The 18,453-nt window shown below is 40.4% G+C and overlaps 1 long non-coding RNA gene and 1 other non-coding gene across 7 annotated transcripts; one reads left to right on the top strand and one right to left on the bottom strand.

Moving 5' to 3' along the window:
- The first annotated feature begins 90 nt into the window (after positions 1-90).
- Positions 91-10,034, top strand: LOC123724000 (uncharacterized). Of its 6 annotated transcripts, none has more exons than XR_014381555.1 (5): positions 100-114; positions 391-451; positions 5,947-6,151; positions 9,139-9,351; positions 9,643-10,034. It is a non-coding gene; the product is annotated as an uncharacterized LOC123724000 (long non-coding RNA). The 6 variants fall into 6 exon arrangements; XR_014381557.1 differs by having other exon boundaries at positions 6,047-6,151; XR_014381556.1 differs by having other exon boundaries at positions 411-451.
- A 7,338-nt stretch (positions 10,035-17,372) lies between these two features.
- On the bottom strand, positions 17,373-17,479 carry LOC123731954 (U6 spliceosomal RNA). Its single transcript, XR_006762937.2, has one exon. It is a non-coding gene; the product is annotated as a U6 spliceosomal RNA (small nuclear RNA).
- Positions 17,480-18,453: the final 974 nt, after the last annotated feature.

Below are 18,453 nucleotides of genomic sequence, written 5' to 3' on the forward strand. Positions count from 1 at the left end.
TTCTAACCACGACAGAGAGAGAGCGAGAGAGAGAGAGAGAGAGAGAGAGAGAGGGCGGACAAACTCTCCAACAGAAACAAACTTTTCAACAGAGATCCCGACGACACACTGAGCGTAAATATATATATTGATTGCAATTATTCCCGAATGAGTGAGCGTTCATGTGCAAAGGATTAGCATTTGAATTGTTATAATTAATCAACTTTGTAGTGTCTTATCTTTTGCACCCTTATCAGTCCCTCTGTCTAACAAGCCGCGATGCCGGTTTAGCCCACTAGAGCACATTCCCCTATCATTTCTTTGTAACCATATCTACTGTTTGTTATGCATTTCTGTGAGTACTTAGTAAATAAATTATTTTAAGACAATTGATGTATGGATGACTCATAGTGAAGACTGGGTTCGTGCAGATAACCAACAATTTACGACGGTGGAATGAGACTAATGTGAGGTAAAGAATAATTAATTAATCACAATACTAAGTAATCAGATATTAAAATATAACTTTGTAATCTGAATATTTTCCTTGGTGACCCGACTTCCTAGTTAATTACAGTTACATGATTAAGTAGTTTAATCACGTAATAATAATTACAGAGCATTTTTGATAAAGATTCGTCTTCAGTTTAATGATGCCAAAGACACGACACAACCATGTGAGAGTCTCTGAGTTGCTATCTATGTGCAGCAGTTCTCTTACTCATTAAAACTGATTTCAGATAATGAAATATTTTGTATCTGTAATTAATAAAGAGTGTTAAGATACAGGAGGTTCCCTGGTGGCGTTTCATTTTGGGGTTGTGATCCACCCTGTCCTCATCCACCCAGATCTTTCCTGTGCTTGAAGATTGTAGTAATCAGGTGTTCTAATGCAGAGTGGAGAGATGGCTCTGCTTTTATAGGGTAACGCTGACAGAGAGAGGGAGGGTGTTAAGTTGATAGTCATTACTTTACAAATACAAATTCTTCTAAGATATTTCACCCTGAAACTGTATCACTGTGTGTGAAATCCATTAGACACATAAGACTATAAGTTCATAATGTGTGCAGCGTAGGCAGGATAGAATTAGGACATTATGTTTCTTTTGGCCTGTGTAAGCAGGGTGTAGTTGCGACAACAAATGATAAGAGGAACTATCGACAGACAAGTTGTGAAACTAATAACAGGACATTCTGTCCCCACCCGTGGAGTGGAGAAACTGTTAGTCTGGCAGAAGATGATGAAACATGTTGCATATTATGATAAACAATGTATGTGTACAGTGGAAAAATACAGCCCCCCTAAAGCGGGGTGGGGTTGTCGACTGATGTGTGTGTGTGTATAATAAATGGGCTCTGAACTTGAGAGGGCAGAGCTCTCTGAATAAAGAACTGATCATTTGTATGCTGGGACTCTATCTGTTTCTTAAAACTTAGAGCCTTACAATCTCTAGGATACAGATGGAGTAATAAAATAGTTCAGTTAGAACATTGGGATAGAAATTCTTGTGACAGAGGTTCTCAGCCCAATCCATTCCAGGTAAATGTTTATATTCCAGAGAACTGAAGAAGATGACTCAGTTCCAGAGAAGCTACGTGGGTGTCACAAGAGCAATATATTTGTCAAGCACTAAAACGTATTAAATCTCAAAGGGCCATATCTTTAACTACCCCCTTACAGGTAAATCACTGATAATCAAGGGAGTTTGATTACCTAAAATAATAAGACAATGATCAGCCTGAGAATGTAAAAATTAGCAACCATGTGAGTGTCTCTGAGTTGCTATCTATGTGCAGCAGTTCTCTTGCTCATTAAAACTGATCTCAGATCAGCTGGTAGCAGGGTTGTAGAATGAAAGTATGTGCAGTGGTTCTCCTGTTTGCGTTGGAAGCCGAAGAGGCAGCGGGGTCAGTGGTAGGGTTGGTTGCCACTGTGCTGATGGCTGCAAGTGATGAGGTTGGAGCTCTGGCTGAAGGCTTTGCCACACACCTGGCTCACATTGGGCTTCTCACCTAGGATAGGAAAGCAGAGGTCAAGTTCACTATTTTATAAGTTAAAGGGGCAGTGCGTTTGTTATGGTGATAAATATCCATATTGACGATGGCCGTATTTTCCACATGTATGTACTGTAAGCCCACTCTCTGTCTCTCCCACATTCCCGCTCTAATCTGTCCCCACCCCTTTCCATTGTCTACCAAGCCGTCATATCGGTTTAGCCCACTAGGGACCATTCATTGCATTGTGTTAGTAACCAATAACCAACTGTTTGTGTGTTCATGTAATGCTGTGTGATTATTTAGTTAGTTAGTAAATCATTAATTAAGCCAATTTGTATATCGCTGATTCATCATTTATGCTAGGGTTCGTGCAGATATCTAAGGATTTTGGGACATTCAGAATGAGACCGATAGAAGATAAACAAAAAGCTACATACACACTATATATGCAAAACTATGTGGACACCCCTTCCAATTAGTGGATTTAGCTATTTCAGCCACACCCGTTGCTGACAGGTGTATAAAATCGAGCACACCTCCATGCAATCTCCATAGACAAACATGGGCAGTATAATGACCTTACTGAAGAGCTCAGTGACTTTCAACGTGGCACCATCATAGGATGCCACTTTTACAACAAGTCAGTTTGTCCAATTTCTGCCCCTGCCCCGGTCAACTGTAAGTCAAATCAAACTTTATATGTCACATGCGCCGAATAGAACAAGTGTAGACCTTGTGTAGAAATGCTTACTTACAAGCCCTTAACCAACAGTGCAGTTCAAGAAGAGTTAAGAAACTATTTACCAAATAAACTAAAGTAAAAAGTAACACAATAACATAACAATAACAAGACTATATACAGGGGGTACCGGTACCGAGTCAGTGTGCGGGGGTACAGGTTCGAGGTAATTTGTACATGTAGGTAGGGGTGAAGTGACTATGCATAGATAATAGACAGCGAGTAACAGCAGTGTCCAAACAAATGGAGGGGGCAATGTTAAAGTCCTGTGGCAAATTGATTAATTGTTCAGCAGTCTTATGGCTTGGGGGTAGAAGCTGTTAAGGAGCCTTTTGGTCCTAGACTTGGCGCTCCGGTATCGCTTGCCGTGCAGTAGCAGAGAAAACAGTCTGTCTTGGGTGACTGGAGTCTCTGACAATTTTATGGGCTTTCCTCTGACACATCCTATTATCTAGGTCCTGGATTGCAGGAAGCTTGGCCCCAGTGATGTACTGGGCCGTACATTCAGGAATCAGGAGTATAGAATTATGGTCAGATTTGACAAATGGAGGGCGGGGGAGAGCTTTGTATGCATCTCTGTGTGTGGAGTAAAAATGTTTTCCTCTGGTTGCACATGTGACATGCTGCTAAAAAGTTGGTAAAACTTGTTTGCCTGCATTGAAGTCCCTGGCCACTAGGAGCGCCGCTTCTGGGTGAGCATTTTCTTGTTTGCTTAAGGCCTTATTGAGTTGGTTGAGTGTGGTCTTAGTGCCAGCATCTGTCTGTGGTGGTAAATAGACGCCTACGAATAATATGGATGAGAACTCTCTTGGTAGATAGTGTGGTCTACAGCTTATCATAAGTTACTCTACCTCAGCCAAGCAATACGGGTCAGGGCGCACGATGGGTCAGTGCATACGAGAGAGCACTTCCTGGAGTTTAGTGAACTGCTTGACGCAATGGAGGTGGACATGACTGAGTTTCTCATCTCAAAACTACAGAAGCATGGCATTGCCATCATGGACATGAGAGGGCAGGGGTATGACAACGGGGCGAATATGCAGGGGAGGCACAGCAGAGTTCAAAAGGGAGTGCAAGATATCAATCCGAGGGCCTTTTTTGTGCCGTGCAGCGCACACTGGCTGAAACTGGTTCCCTCTGATGCAGCATTGTGTTGCTTGGAGGCGACTGAGTTTTTTAACATGGGTCTTCCATGTTAAAACGTCTAGGAGCAACAACGGAACTACTGAGTTCCCAACTTCCTTTAGAATCAATGTCAGTAAAGGAACTGTTCGTCCGGAGCTTCATGAAATGGGTTTCCGTGGCCAAGCAGCCGCACACAAGCCTAAGACCACCAAGCACAATGCCAAGCGTCTGCCGTAGTGGTGTAAATCTCGACGCCATTGGACTCTGGAGCAGTGAAAACACGTTCTCTGGAGTGATGAATCACACTTCACCATCTGGCATTCCAATGGACGAATCTGGGTTTGGCAGATGCCAGGAAAACGCTGCCTTCCCCAATGCATAATCCAAACTGGAAAGTTTGGTGGAGGAGGAATAATGGTCTGGTGCTGCTTTTCATGGTTCGGGCTAGGCCCCTTAGTTCCACTGAAAGGAAATCTTTATGCTACAGTATACAATATTGGAGACAATACTCTGCTTCCAACTTTTTGGTAACAGTTTGGGTAAGGCCCTTCCTGTTTCAGCATGACAATGCATCTGTGCACAAAGTGAGGTCCATACAAAAATGGCTTGTCGAGATCGGTGTGGAAGACCTTGACTGGCCTGCACAGAGCCCTGACCTCAACCCCATCGAACAGCTTAGGGATGAATTGAAACTCCGACTGCGAGCTAGGACTAATCGCCCAACATCAGTACTCGACCTCACTAATGCTCTTGTGGCTGAATGGAAACAAGTCTCCGCAGCAATGTTCTAACATCAAGCGGAAAGACCGGCCATGGAAACCCATTTCATGAAGCTCCCGACGAACAGTTATTGTGCTGACGTGGCTTCCAGGAGGTAGTTTGGAGCTCGGTTGTGAGTGTTGCAACCGGGGACAGATGATTTTTACGTGCTTCAGCACTTGGCAGTCCCGTTCTGTGAGCTTGTGTGGCCTACCACTTTGCGGCTGAACAATTGTTGCTCCTAGACGTTTCCACTTCACAATAACAGCACTTGCAGTTGACCGGGGAAGCTCTAGCAGGTCAGAAATGTGACAAACTGACTTGCTGTAAAGGTGGCATCCTGTGACAGTGCCACATTGAAAGTCACTGAGCTTTCCAGTAAGGCCATTCTATTGCCAGTGTTTGTCTATGGAGGTTGCATGGCTGTTTTCTCTATGTTATACACCCGTCAGCAACGGGTGTGAATGAAATAGCTGAATCCACTAATTTGAAGGGGTGTGCACATACTTTTGTATATAGTGTATTTTATTGTAGTGCCATGTAGCCATCCCACATGGGATTATAAGACACATTGATATTAGAATCAGTTCGAGCACCATCGTAAAAATGAATTAAAAATAAACAATTATGAGGCTCAAAGCAGTGTTCCCAGCAAACTCTTAATACTGACAACCACATTTCTTTCAGCACTGTCAAATCTCTCTCTCTCTCTCGGAGAAGATGGCTCTCATTGACCTCATCGAGTGGTTTCAACTCCTGAAGGGCCACTCCATACTCATCCTGGAAGGCACCTTTAAGAAGAGCCTTCTCCCTAAGAGCATCTATGTTACTGGAAAGTGACAATACACATAGCTGCCCTGAGGAATCCCCACTTCATGGGCTGGACAACCTCCTGGCAGAGTATGCTGAGGGTCACCCCAAGTCCTACATCCAGATTGTCGACAAAGAAGTGAAGTTAGCTGAAACAGGAAAGATCTGGGTGGATGAGGACAGGGTGGATCACAACCCCAAAATGAAACGCCACCAGGGAACCTCCTGTTTCTTAACACTCTTTATTAATTACAGATGAAGCTACATAACAATCATTACAGATACAAAATATTTCATTATCTGAGATCAGTTTTAATGAGCAAGAGAACTGCTGCACATAGATAGCAACTCAGAGACTCTCACATGGTTGCTAATTTTTGCATTCTCAGGCTGATCATTGTTTTATTATTTTAGGTGATCAAACTCCCTTGATTGTCAGTGATTTACCTGTAAGGGTGTAGTTAAAGATATGGCCCTTTGAGATATAATATGTTTTAGTGCTTGACAAATATATTTCTCTTGTGACACCCATGTAGCTTCTCCGGAACTGAGTCATCCTCTTCAGTTCTCTAGAAAATAAACATTTAGCTGGAATGGATTGGGCTGAGAACATCCCACCCTCCCTCTCTCTGTCAGCGTTACCCTATAAAAGCAGAGCCATCTCTCCACTCTGCACTAGAACACCTGATTACTACAACCTTCAAGCGCGCCATCGCATCGAGGAAGAACACACAGACACAGGTAAATACATCATTTAAAATACATGCTTTAGGTTTAGGTTTAAAATCACTATTGGCCTCATGGTAATGACCCCAGGCTTAATTGCTACAGAGAGATGTGTGGGGACAAGATCATCCTTATGGTGACATACATGGGTGCCTGACTTTGTCTGAAATTGAATTTTAAAAATCCTGCAATTCTACACTGTTTCTTCACAGGACGAATCCATATTTATGAACAGAACACAACTATTTGTTCTTAGGTTCTGACACAATAAATAAAATTGAACTCCAGTACTTAAATGGAAAAAATATATATTTTATTTTTAGAACACAAGGACATAAAACAATATGTGCGAATTTATCTAGGCATATATGCCAACAGTTCACAAAAACAATGCCTAATTTATTATAACCATTACACATAACAAATCCTAATTGCTAAATTGACCCATATATATTCAGTCAATAAAAAGTGCCATTTGAAACCATAATCTTAACAGGTTATATTATGTCATGGAACACAATCTTCAAAAGGCAGTAACCTCAGCAGGCGTGTAACTGTAAAAGCCTAGGGCTGTACACCTTAATTAGCACCTTAATTGGGGAGAACGGGCTGGTGATAACGACTGAAGCGGAATCAGTGGAATGGTATCAAATATATCAAATACATGATTTCCAGGTATTTGATGGCATTTGTGCCGTTCCCGCCACTTTTATAAGCGTGTCCCCTCAGCAAGATATACAGAAATGGGGGATACTGTCAGTCTTGTATCAATATGATACCAAATATTATGATCTCAGTATCTAGAGCATCCTCCACTGCAATGGCATAGCCTTGTTTTGTTAATTTGATCATTTGTTAGATTTGTCTTATTTTTGGATACTACGTTTCTTCATAAAATGTCTTCAAATATATGTTTTAGTTTAATGATGTTATTGCCTATGTTAGGTTGCTTTTCAACACTAAGTCGAAGAGCCATGTATGCATTTATAAGTTATATTCTTCATGAATTAATGGGTAGCCTATTAATTTAAGTGATCAAAAATGGCTGTAAATATCAGAGTGGGCATTTCAATTATGAACAACGTGACACACCAGGATTTTATAGTCCTTTGTTCCTTACACAGTTCAGATATATCAAGTTAAAAAATCATAATGTAATATAATAGAATAGAATATTTTTCCAAATGAAAAAAGTTGGCAGTGAGAGGACATGCGTCTCCTTTTCAGGGTTACAACCCAAAATCTGTCTTCTTTTCAATATACAGGCGTGCGATTTAGTGTAATCTGCCTGTTCATTGGAATTTTCTAAATGGACAATTCCCATTGAAAACTGCATGGTGATGAATTATGGCCACAACATCTGGTGTTGAAAACAACAAGTAGACTGGGCTTAATGATTCTGATTAAAATATGTCCTTTATTAAACTAATGTTTTTGCAAATTGTTTTTAAATGTTTCCAGTTTATTCTTTTTTTTTATCACTTTGATATAATGGAGTATTTTGTGTAGATTAGTCAAAATCCATATTAAATCAGATGTTCCTGTTTGTAACACAAAAAAAAATGGGAAATAGTCAGAGGGGTGTGAATACTTATATAGGCACTGTAATGAAACTGAACCTCAAGAGACTGTTGAAGCCACCAGCTATCATAGTCCCACAACTACTGACTGGTTCTCAACCTAGTTTTATTTTATTGTAAAACAAATGTGTTGTTAGTTTTAATAATTGAATTGTGCCTTATTTCAGATATTGTTACAGTTGTTGAATTTACATGCATATCTCTTTTTATGTTGACGGAATACAAGATAGCTGGAAGGGAGGAGTTGTTACATGTGATATAATGTGATATAGAATTTATCCTAGACACTACTTTGTTGTTACTGTGGAACCTAGAGCATTGATACTAATTGAGTACTGCGCCTACTAATGAATGTTCTGTGCTTGAACTTGAGTTTGATTGATAAACTAAAGTTAACATTACCTCCGTTTCAAGTAGAATTATTACTGTTTGTGTAGTAGTAAGAACACAACACCTAATGCCAATAAAATGACAAAACAGTAACAGAGAATAATGTACAATATGGCGAACTTAGCAAACTAGGCATTTGTGGTAAGTACATGGGGGGCCGCCATCTTCATGCACCTTCACCATTCTCAAATAAATTCTGAATTGACACCAACCCTTGAATCATTTAAAGACTTACAATTAGCATAAGGACCAAGACATCGCAAAAGACATGCAATGCCACTTAGTGCAATTGTGACTAATAATGATAAATTCCACAGATACACTTTGCTAATCGAGATCTGTGCTTTATGCAGATAGTTTGGATGAGGAATATTCTTTAATTTATTCAGTGGTGTAAAGTTCTTAAGGAAAAATACTTTAAAGTACTACTTATGACATTTTGGGAGGTATCTGTACCTTACTATTTATATTTTGTGACAACTTTCACTTCACTACATTTCTAATGAAAATAATGCACTTTTTACTTCATGAATTGTCCCTGACACCCAAAAGTACTTGCTACATTTTGAATGCTTAGCAGGACAGGAAAATTGTAAAATTCATACACTTGTCAAGAGAACATCCTACTGCCTCTGATCTGGCGGACTCACTAAACACACATTCTTTGTTTGTAAATGTTGTCTGAGTGTTTGAGTGTGCCCCTGGCTATCTGTAAAATAACAAATTGGTACCATCTGGTTTGCTTAATATGAGGAATTTGGAATGAATTACACTTTTACTTTTGATAAATAAGTATATTTTAGCAATTACATTTACTTTTGATACTTAAGTATATTTAAAACCAAATACTTTTAGACTTTTACTCAAGTAGTATTTTACTGGATTAATTTTAGTCATTTTCTATTAAGGTATCTTTACTTTTACTCAAGAATGACAATTGGGTAATTTTTCCACCACTGAATTGAATCAACTTAACCCTTAATTACCCTCTTTCTCTCCCCCTCTCTTTCTCTCCTTTCTCTATCGTTGCAGCAATGGATTGTGCTTCAACTGTCGTCACTTCACATACCAACAGCAAAAACGACTGCAATAAAAAAAAATGTGTTGCCCCATGTCCTACTGAATCAGGCAAAAACATATCAGGTCAAAACATATCAGGCCAAAACATATCAGGCCAAAACATATCAGGCAGTGTGGGCGGAAGTATTTCCATTGGCAACCAGGACAATACCATCACTCATACCGGTATGTAACCCTATCCAGCGGGAGGGAATCTTCATATGAATGAATAAATACATCAATTCATATTTTATTGTTTTGTGGCCATCCAACATGGGAATATAACACACATTGATATTAGACATTTCAAAGCATAAAGCAATTACATGTCCATACACATACACATTTCACAGCTCAGTTCCAGAACCAGCATAAAAAATGGTTTATTGTTGCACATAGCAGGGTTCTATGCAAACTCCTAATACTGACAACCACATTTATTTCAGCACTGTCAATGACTCTCTCTCGTTCTCTTAGCTTAACAAACAACTCCCAGAAAAACTGTCGCACCCAGCATCACCATAGCCAACATAACAGGTGGCAAAGTGGGTCTCTACTACAAGGCAGAGAAGATGGCTCTCTGTGACCTCATCGAAGGAAGTCAACTCAGGAAGGGCCACTCCATTCTCATCCTGGAAAACACCTTTAAGAAGACCCCTCTTCCTCCTCTATGTCACTGGCTTCCAAGTAGAAAGTGACAATACATACAGATTAAACTACATACAAATTATTGATTAAAAATAAAGAGAGAATACATCTCAGATAAGTGAAAAAGTGCTACAAGATATACTTTGATTGTATGGTCGAATTCAACAATGTAATCAATGTAGGTTTTTGACAAAAAAATAAATGGTACCAAACTGAGAAAATGTTAGTATGTGTTCTGTAAGATGTTATCATGAGTGTGTGTGTGTGTGTGTGTGTGTGTGTGGTGTGTGTGTGTGTGTGTGTGATAACATTACATCACTGGGGTTGCCACCAGATATCCTACATACTGATACTAATTTCAACAAAGGTCAACAACACAATATTGTAATCAAAGTTTTATTTCGAAGGTTGTAGTCATGTTATTTCAAGCATACAGTGTGTTGGTGCAAGACACTTACAGTGAGCACAAATATATATAACAGAGACAAAATCTGCACATTTCCTCATTACATTGGATTTGAAAATCATTTCAACTAGAATGTTAGATAAATGCAGTGTTTCCCAACTAAAGGTTTGATGATTAGTTGAATCAAGTGTGTTAGTGCTAAGGAAAAAACTAAAATACAACTACTTTCACGCCACATGGCTCTGTCCACCCACCTTACAATTCTGGAAAGAAACCATACACAAACTGTCCACCATTTTGCGTCACAGCATTCCACTCTTCCCATCCTTCTGCCTTTTTAGAGATCATCAGTCCATTTTTATTGCCTTAAAATATCACCAAGAAAACAATATTACTCAGCTAGAAAAACAGAAACTAAGTGTGTTTGTCAATGGATTAACCTCCTCACAGACCACATCACAATGGGAAAATTACAGCATCCACCAAAGACTAAATTCAAACCTTCAACGAACACTGGACCCCACTCCTCTACTCCTTGCAGCTACCGCTGAGCTGATCCCACCCTAGTGTTTCCTCTACCACCCAAGTTGCTATTACTATTTATTTGTTTACATTATATATATTTATATATTTGTATACATTATATTATTATGGAGCAGCAGTTGAAAGTTACAATGTTTGATAGTTGATAGATGTTGTACAGTCAGGTCCATAATTATTGGTACTCTTGAAAAAGGTTAGTAAAAAATACTGAGCTGTATTGAATGCAATTTTTTGGGGGAAATTGTATTCTTTTAAACTACCTGTTTTGAATACTCCAGCACACTCCCCTTGCGAGGTTAATTACACCTGAGCCTTTAAAGAGAGAACATGTTGGGAGGAATTTTAGACCATTTCTCCAAATATAATCTTTCCAGATCCTTTATATCCTTTGTCTACTCTTATGGACTGCCCTCTTCTATTAAAACCACAGGTTTTTAGGGGCTCAAGTCCAGAAACTGAGATGGCCATTGCAAAATGTTGATTTTTTATTCAATTCACCATTTCTTTGTAGATTTTGATTAGTGCTTGGGGTTACTGTCTTGCTCGAAGATCCACTTGCTTCCAAGTGTCAGCCTCCTGGCAGTGACAACCAGGTTTTTGGCTAAAATGTCCTGGTACTTGGTAAATTAAATGATGCCCTTGACCTTAACTGGGCCCCCTGGACCATAGGAAGCAAAATAGCCCCATAACATCAAAAATCCCCCCCCTATTTTTTACCGAATGTATGAGCTACTTTTCTGCATATACTTCTGTTTTTCAACGTCAAACCCGTCACGGGTGTGCAAGGCCAAAGAGCGCTATTTTCATGTCGTCTGACCATAGCACCGGTTCCAATCCAAGTGTCAATGCCGTTTTATCAAACTCCAGGCAGTGCTATGATCGGATGACAGAAGGCTATGGCCTTGTTATTCACAGAATAATTCCCGGGTTCTCATGTCTTATTACTTAAGTATTTGCATTATTTATTTTATACAGTCTTTTTGTTTTCATCTTTATGAAGGGTGCCAATAATTATGGTCCTGACTGCATATACTGTAAATGTATTTGTATTGAACAGCGACAGAGCAACGTATTGAACATAGATCTCCAAGTCCAATGGCAAACTCGTTTCCTTCCCACTGCTTCAACTGGCAAGGGTTGTTTCATGTCCCCACGCTTCACTCTACCAAGTCTCTCACGTATACACACCTCTCCAATAGCCTCAGAGACACCATCCCATTCTGACACCAATGTAGCGAACAACAATGTAACATCCCTTGTGGGTCTTAAATCCAAGTTTTCCAGTCAGTAAGCAAACCCCTGCACCAATAGGGTTAACCAACTAAGGGAATATTCTAACAAGCCTATACAAGCAAGGGTATTTAACATAAATTACATTGCTACATATTTTTATTGTCCTACGACATGGGGATGGAAATGTCTAGTCATTTGAGGAAGTGGACAAGTACACCACTGGAGAGGACTACTCCAATGATATTGTTGCCAGGGCTAAATGGAACAGCAAGGCTGAAGGTAAATTCACCAGAACACTACAATTAAATGTGTACACAACCGTTGTATGGTCTCTTTCACCAGGTCACAAACAGTTGTTTTGTTAACATGACAATACGTATTTTGTGCTATATGTGAAATATAAAATGTTTTTTAATAACATTTCTATTCTTGTGTCTGGACATCATTACTGTATTCAATAGGCTACTACAAATATACAGTTGACGTCAGAAGTTTACATTTAAACTCAGTTTTTCACAATTCAAATCAAATCAAATTTTATTGTTCACATACAAATGGTTAGCAGATGTTAATGCGAGTGTAGCGAAATGCTTGTGCTTCTAGTTCCAACTGTGCAGTAATATCTGACAGGTAATCTAACAAGTCACAACAATTACAAGTGTAAAGGAATGATGAAGAATATGTACATATAAATATATGGATGAGTAATGGCCGAACGGCATAGGCAAGATGCAGTAGATGGTATAGAGTACAGTATATACATATGAGATGAGTAATGTAGGGTACGTAAACATTATATAAAGTGGCATTGTTTAAGTGACTAGTGATACATTTATTACATGCAATTATTAATTATTAAAGTGGCTTGAGATTGAGTCTGTATGTTGGCAGCAGCCACTCAATGTTAGTGATGGCTGTTTACAGTCTGATGGCCTTGAGATAGAAGCTGTTTTTCAGTCTCTCAGTCCCAGCTTTGATGCACCTGTACTGACCTCGCCTTCTGGATGATAGCGAGGTGAACAGGCAGTGGCTGAGACAGTTGTTGTCCTTGATTGTGGGCGGAGCAGTTGCCGTACCAGGCGGTGATACAGCCCGACAGGATGCTCTCGATTGTGCATCTGTAAAAGTTTGTGTGTTTTTGGTGACAAGACAAATTTCTTCAGCCTCCTGAGGTTGAAGAGGCGCTGTTGCTGTTGCGCCTTCTTCACCACGCTGTCTGTGTGGGTGGACCATTTCACTTTGTTCGTGATGTGTACGCCGAGGAACTTGTATGCCGAGGAACTTGTGTATGCCGAGAATACTAGATTGGCGCCGACAGTGATGAATGCCTCGCTTCACGTTCTTAGGAAACTATGCAACATTGCAACATTCTTAGGAAACTATACCAACATTATGACCAGGAATACGACTTTCACGAAGCGGATCCTCTGTTTGGACCACCACCCAGGACAAGAATCGTAAGTTCATCAAAGATGTGGTACCCACGGTGACTATTAAAACCTTCCCCAACCAGAAACTGTGGATTGATGGCAGCATTCATGCAAATCTGAAAGCGCAAACCACTGCTTTCAATCATGGCAAGGCGACCGGAAACATGACCCAGTACAAACAGTGTAGCTATTCCTTCTGCAAGGCAATCAAACAAGCTAAGCGTCAGTATAAAGACAAAGTAGAGTCGCAATTCAATGGCTCAGACATGAGACGTATTCCCGCTCATATTTAGTTCCGGGTCGCTGATAGACTCCCTTGGTTCCGGGTCGCAGGCAGACTCACCCGGTTCCGGGTCGCAGGCAGACTCACCCGGTTCCGGGTCACAGGCAGACTCACCCGGTTCCGGGTCGCAGGCAGACTCACCCGGTTCCGGGTCGCAGGCAGACCCCTTCGGTTCCGGGTCACAGGCAGACCCCTTCGGTTCCGGGTCACAGGCAGACCCCTTCAGTTCCGGGTCACAGGCAGACCCCTTCGGTTCTGGGTCACAGGCAGACCCCTTCGGTTCCGGGTCACAGGCAGACTCCCTCGGTTCCGGACTAGACACTGTTGCCGGATACTCTGGACTGCACACTGTTGCCGAACTCTCGAGGCTGGGCTGATGTACTGGAAGCCTGATGCGTGGTACTGGTACTGGATGTGCCAGTCTGGGGACACGCACCTCAGGGCTAGTGCGGGGAGCGGGAACAGGCCGAGTCGGACTGGGTTGACGCACTGGAAGCCTGATGCGTGGTGCTGGTACTGGAGGTATCAGCCTGGGAACACGCACCTCAGGGCTAGTGCAGGGAGCGGGAACAGGACGAGTCGGACAGGGCTGACGCACTGGCATCGCTCTTACTGGCTGGATGCCCACTTCCCCCTGGCAAATGTGGGGCGCTGGTACTACGCGTACCGGCCTAAAAATACTTGGCCTCGCCACCGTACACATTACCCCGAAGCACGGGACCTGTCCAGTCACAGGTTGCCCAGAAAAGGTACGGGGATTTTGCCTGGGGCTCAATCGTCACCCAGCCAAACTACCCGTGTGCCCCCTCCCAAAAAATTATTGGGGCTGCCTCTCGGGCTTAAACGCCAGTTGTGTTCCCCTGTAGCCTTCCCTGTCTTTGCTCCACTTCCTCCATGGACCTTCTCGGCCATAATCTCATCCCACGTCCACTTCTCACGATCGTCCCTCCGTTGCTCCTTCCTCCGCTGCTTGGTCCTTATTTGGTGGGAGATTCTGTAATGGTTGTCGTCGGATTGAGACCAAAACACAGCGGGTATATGTGTACTCATCTTCTTTTATTAGGGAAAGAAGGAAAAACCAAAATAAACACGTACACCAAATGAAACACACCGACGAATAAACAGTCCTGTAAGGCCATAAGCTATACATGGAACAATCTCCCACAAACACTAAACCAAACACATACCCATATATAGGACTCTCAATCAGAGGCAACGAGAAAACACCTGCCTCCAATTGAGAGTCCAACCCCAATAAACTAGACATAGAAATACAAAAGACTAGAGACCACATAGAAATACAAACATAGAACATTACCCAAAAACCCGGAAATAATAAAACAAACACCCTACTAAATAAACCACCACCCCGAACCACATAAAACAAATACCCTCTGCCACGTCCTGACCAAACAACAATAACAAATAACCTTTATACTGGTCAGGACGTGACATGGTGGTAACGACTGAAGCGGAATCAGTGGAATGGTATCAAATACATGATTTCCAGGTGTTTGATGGCATTCCATTTGTGCCGTTCCCGCCACTTTTATAAGCGTTCTCCCCTCAGCAAGATAGTCAGAAATGGGGGATACTGTCAGTCTTGTATCAATATGATACCAAATATTATGATCTCAGTATCTAGAGCATCCTCCACTGCAATGGCATAGCCTTGCTTTACTAATTTGATCGTTTGTTAGATTTGTTTTATTTTTGGATACTACGTTTCTTAATAAAATATCTACAAATATATGTTTTAGTGTAATGATGTTATTGCCTATGTTAGGTTGCTTTTCAACACTAAGTGGAAGACCCATGTATGCATTTATAAGTTATATTCTTCATGAATTAATGGGTAGCCTATTAATTTAAATGATAAAAATGTGGGCATTTCAATTATGACACACCAGGATTTTATAGTCCTTTGTTCCTTGCACAGGTCAGATAAATCAAGTTAAAAAAAACATAATGTAATATAATAGAATATCATATTTTTCCAAATGAAAAAAGTTGGCAGTGTGAAGACATGTGCGTCACCTGCCTGGAACAGTTACTCTCAAATAGTGAACATTTGAAACAGGCTCATTTGGCAGAGTTGAACAGCAATTTTTTTCAGGGTTACAAACCAAAATCTGTCTTCTTTTCAATTTACAGACGTTCGACTTAGTTTAATCTGCCTGTTCATTGGATTTTTCTAAATGGACAATTCCCATTGAAAACTGCATGGTGATGAATTACATTTACATTTTTTTACATTTACGTCATTTAGCAGACGCTCTTATCCAGAGCGACTTACAAATTGGTGCATTCACCTTATGATATCCTTATGATATCCAGTGGAACAACCACTTTACAATAGTACATCTATATCTTTTTTTGGGGGGGGTGGGGGGGGTAGAAGGATTACTATATCCTATCCCAGGTATTCCTTAAAGAGGTGGGGTTTCAGGTGTCTACGGAAGGTGGTGATTGACTCCGCTGTCCTGGCGTCGTGAGGGATTTACGGCCACAACATCTGTTTGTTTAAAACAACAAGTAGACTGGGCTTAATGATTCTGATTAAAATATGTTCTTTATCAAACTAATGTGGTTGCAAATTACCAGTGTGGAACCTGTCTATGTTTAGGGGGTTAGCATCCTAGCCCTTGGATTCTAAGTGGCACTAGCAAGTCAAGTAGCCTAAGAGGAAAATAAACAGGACACAATTATTCCAAAACTGCAGCTCGTTGTGGGAACACATATTTGTTTACTTCAATCAACCAGTACATTTAGAATTTGTGATAAAACTGTCTTAATTTGTCAAGGGATGTAGCTTGTATATCCCATCAGTTAGATACATTATAGGCATGTAGGCCTATGGAACAATAGAGCCAAAGCAAATTAACATTGTCTTCAAAACATGTCATTGTTTTTCAGTGCACGTTCCCGCAAATAGTTTTACAGTACATGAAAACAAATGTGATCTTTGGTTATAGATCGAGTTTTGACGTCCGACATGGAGTTATTTTGTTTGAAGCACTATCACAGTGCCACCATGAAAATGTTTAAAACTTGTCTGAGCAGCGTACATATTTGGTGCAACGATGGTAGAATTTGTATATTTGGTCGATATTACTTAACCAGCAAAGCAGAGCTTCTGTGCACACAACTCAAATGATATGTAACAACACATTGGAAATGAAACAACTATACAAATGTAACAGCACAACAAAGTAGATAAACATTTTTTTTTTGCAGTTGCCTTTTCATTTTAAACACAGAACACTGCTTTCTAACGGTTGTCACTAGTTACCACATTCACAAAGTGATAACCCCTGCCTAATTCAACAATTTCTCTTCTTAAAATCAGATTTTAAACCTTACCCTTGTAGTATCTAGGATCTACATCTGTTTATATTAGGCTGTTACTAAGCAGTAATGTATATATATATATATTTTTTTAAATTTTTTTTTTATATATATATTTTTTTTGCACAAATCTTTATTTAACTTGCTGTAAATAACAGTAACATGCAAAACATAAACATAACATAACATAACAGCCAGGGGGAATCCAAAGAAATTAGAGAAAAATAAAAAAAACTATTATATCAAATCAAATACAGACATATATCGAATACATTTTTTTGACATATTGTTTTGTATACGTTTTAAAGATTCTACGAAAAATAAGGAGCGCTTCACGGATTTGCGTGTCATCCTTTCGCAGGGGCCATGCTAATCTTCTCTGTATCGATCCAATTTTAGTATATGTGCTGCCAAAGCAAGCACGCAGTAATGTATTACGGCAATGTTACGTTACTACACCTAATAGGAAATGCACATGCGCACTATTGTGCCGGGGGCTGTAGAGCACGAGAGGGTTTGACTAAACGAAAACTAACTGTATTCCGTCTCCTGCCTGTTCTTTTCTCCACAGCACAAATATTACAGTCGGCGACGACGTGAATAAACTTCTTAAACGGACATTTCTTGAAAGGAAGAATGTTGCGTGAGTAATGAAACAAAAAATAATGATGTAATTCGTCAGTTATTTTTTTATTTTCTTTGGCCAGTAGAAAAGGCTAAGCACTGCTAGTAGGTACAGTATTCAGGAGTTGCCAAGTAGTAAGACTATTGGAGTCCAGAATAGCGACACTGTCCTCTGGTGGTTAAATAAAAAACTGTCATTGAACCCATTGAAATTGGGCGATCTCAGTGGAGAAATATTGTCAAGAAAAAAAAGTAAGAAGAAACGTAACACGGTGTGTACATTATTACAAATGAGTGCAGTGAATGAAGTAATTGCAGAGACTTCTGAAGGGAAGAATTAGATGAATATTCAGAAAATTAAGGAATACAAGGAATAAGGAAACTGAACAATTAACTGTGAAAATGGCAACCATTGGTCGAGTACCAGAGTTTGAGGCTACAAAAGAGGATTTTGATTCCTATTTGGAGCGTTTTGAGCATTGGCTGGCTGCAAATGAAATCAAAGATGAAAAGAAAGCAGACGTATTTCTCAGTGTTTTGGGGTCCAACTGATTATGGATTGCTGAAAGGTCTCATAGAACCAATAAAAGCAGGGAGTTGAACTATGCAGAACTGACTGAAACTCTTTCAAGGTATTTCAAGCCTAAGCCAATTCTCATTGCAGAACGTTTCAGATTTTACCAACGTCACCAGAGTCAAGGGGAAACCGTGGCTGACTACATCGTTGCTTTGAAAAGGCCGGCAAGTACATGTGACTTTGCATTATTTCTTGA

This window comes from Salmo salar, chromosome 02 (genome assembly GCF_965601325.2).
Source record: "Salmo salar chromosome 02, fSalSal1, whole genome shotgun sequence".
Taxonomy (NCBI): domain Eukaryota; kingdom Metazoa; phylum Chordata; class Actinopteri; order Salmoniformes; family Salmonidae; genus Salmo; species Salmo salar.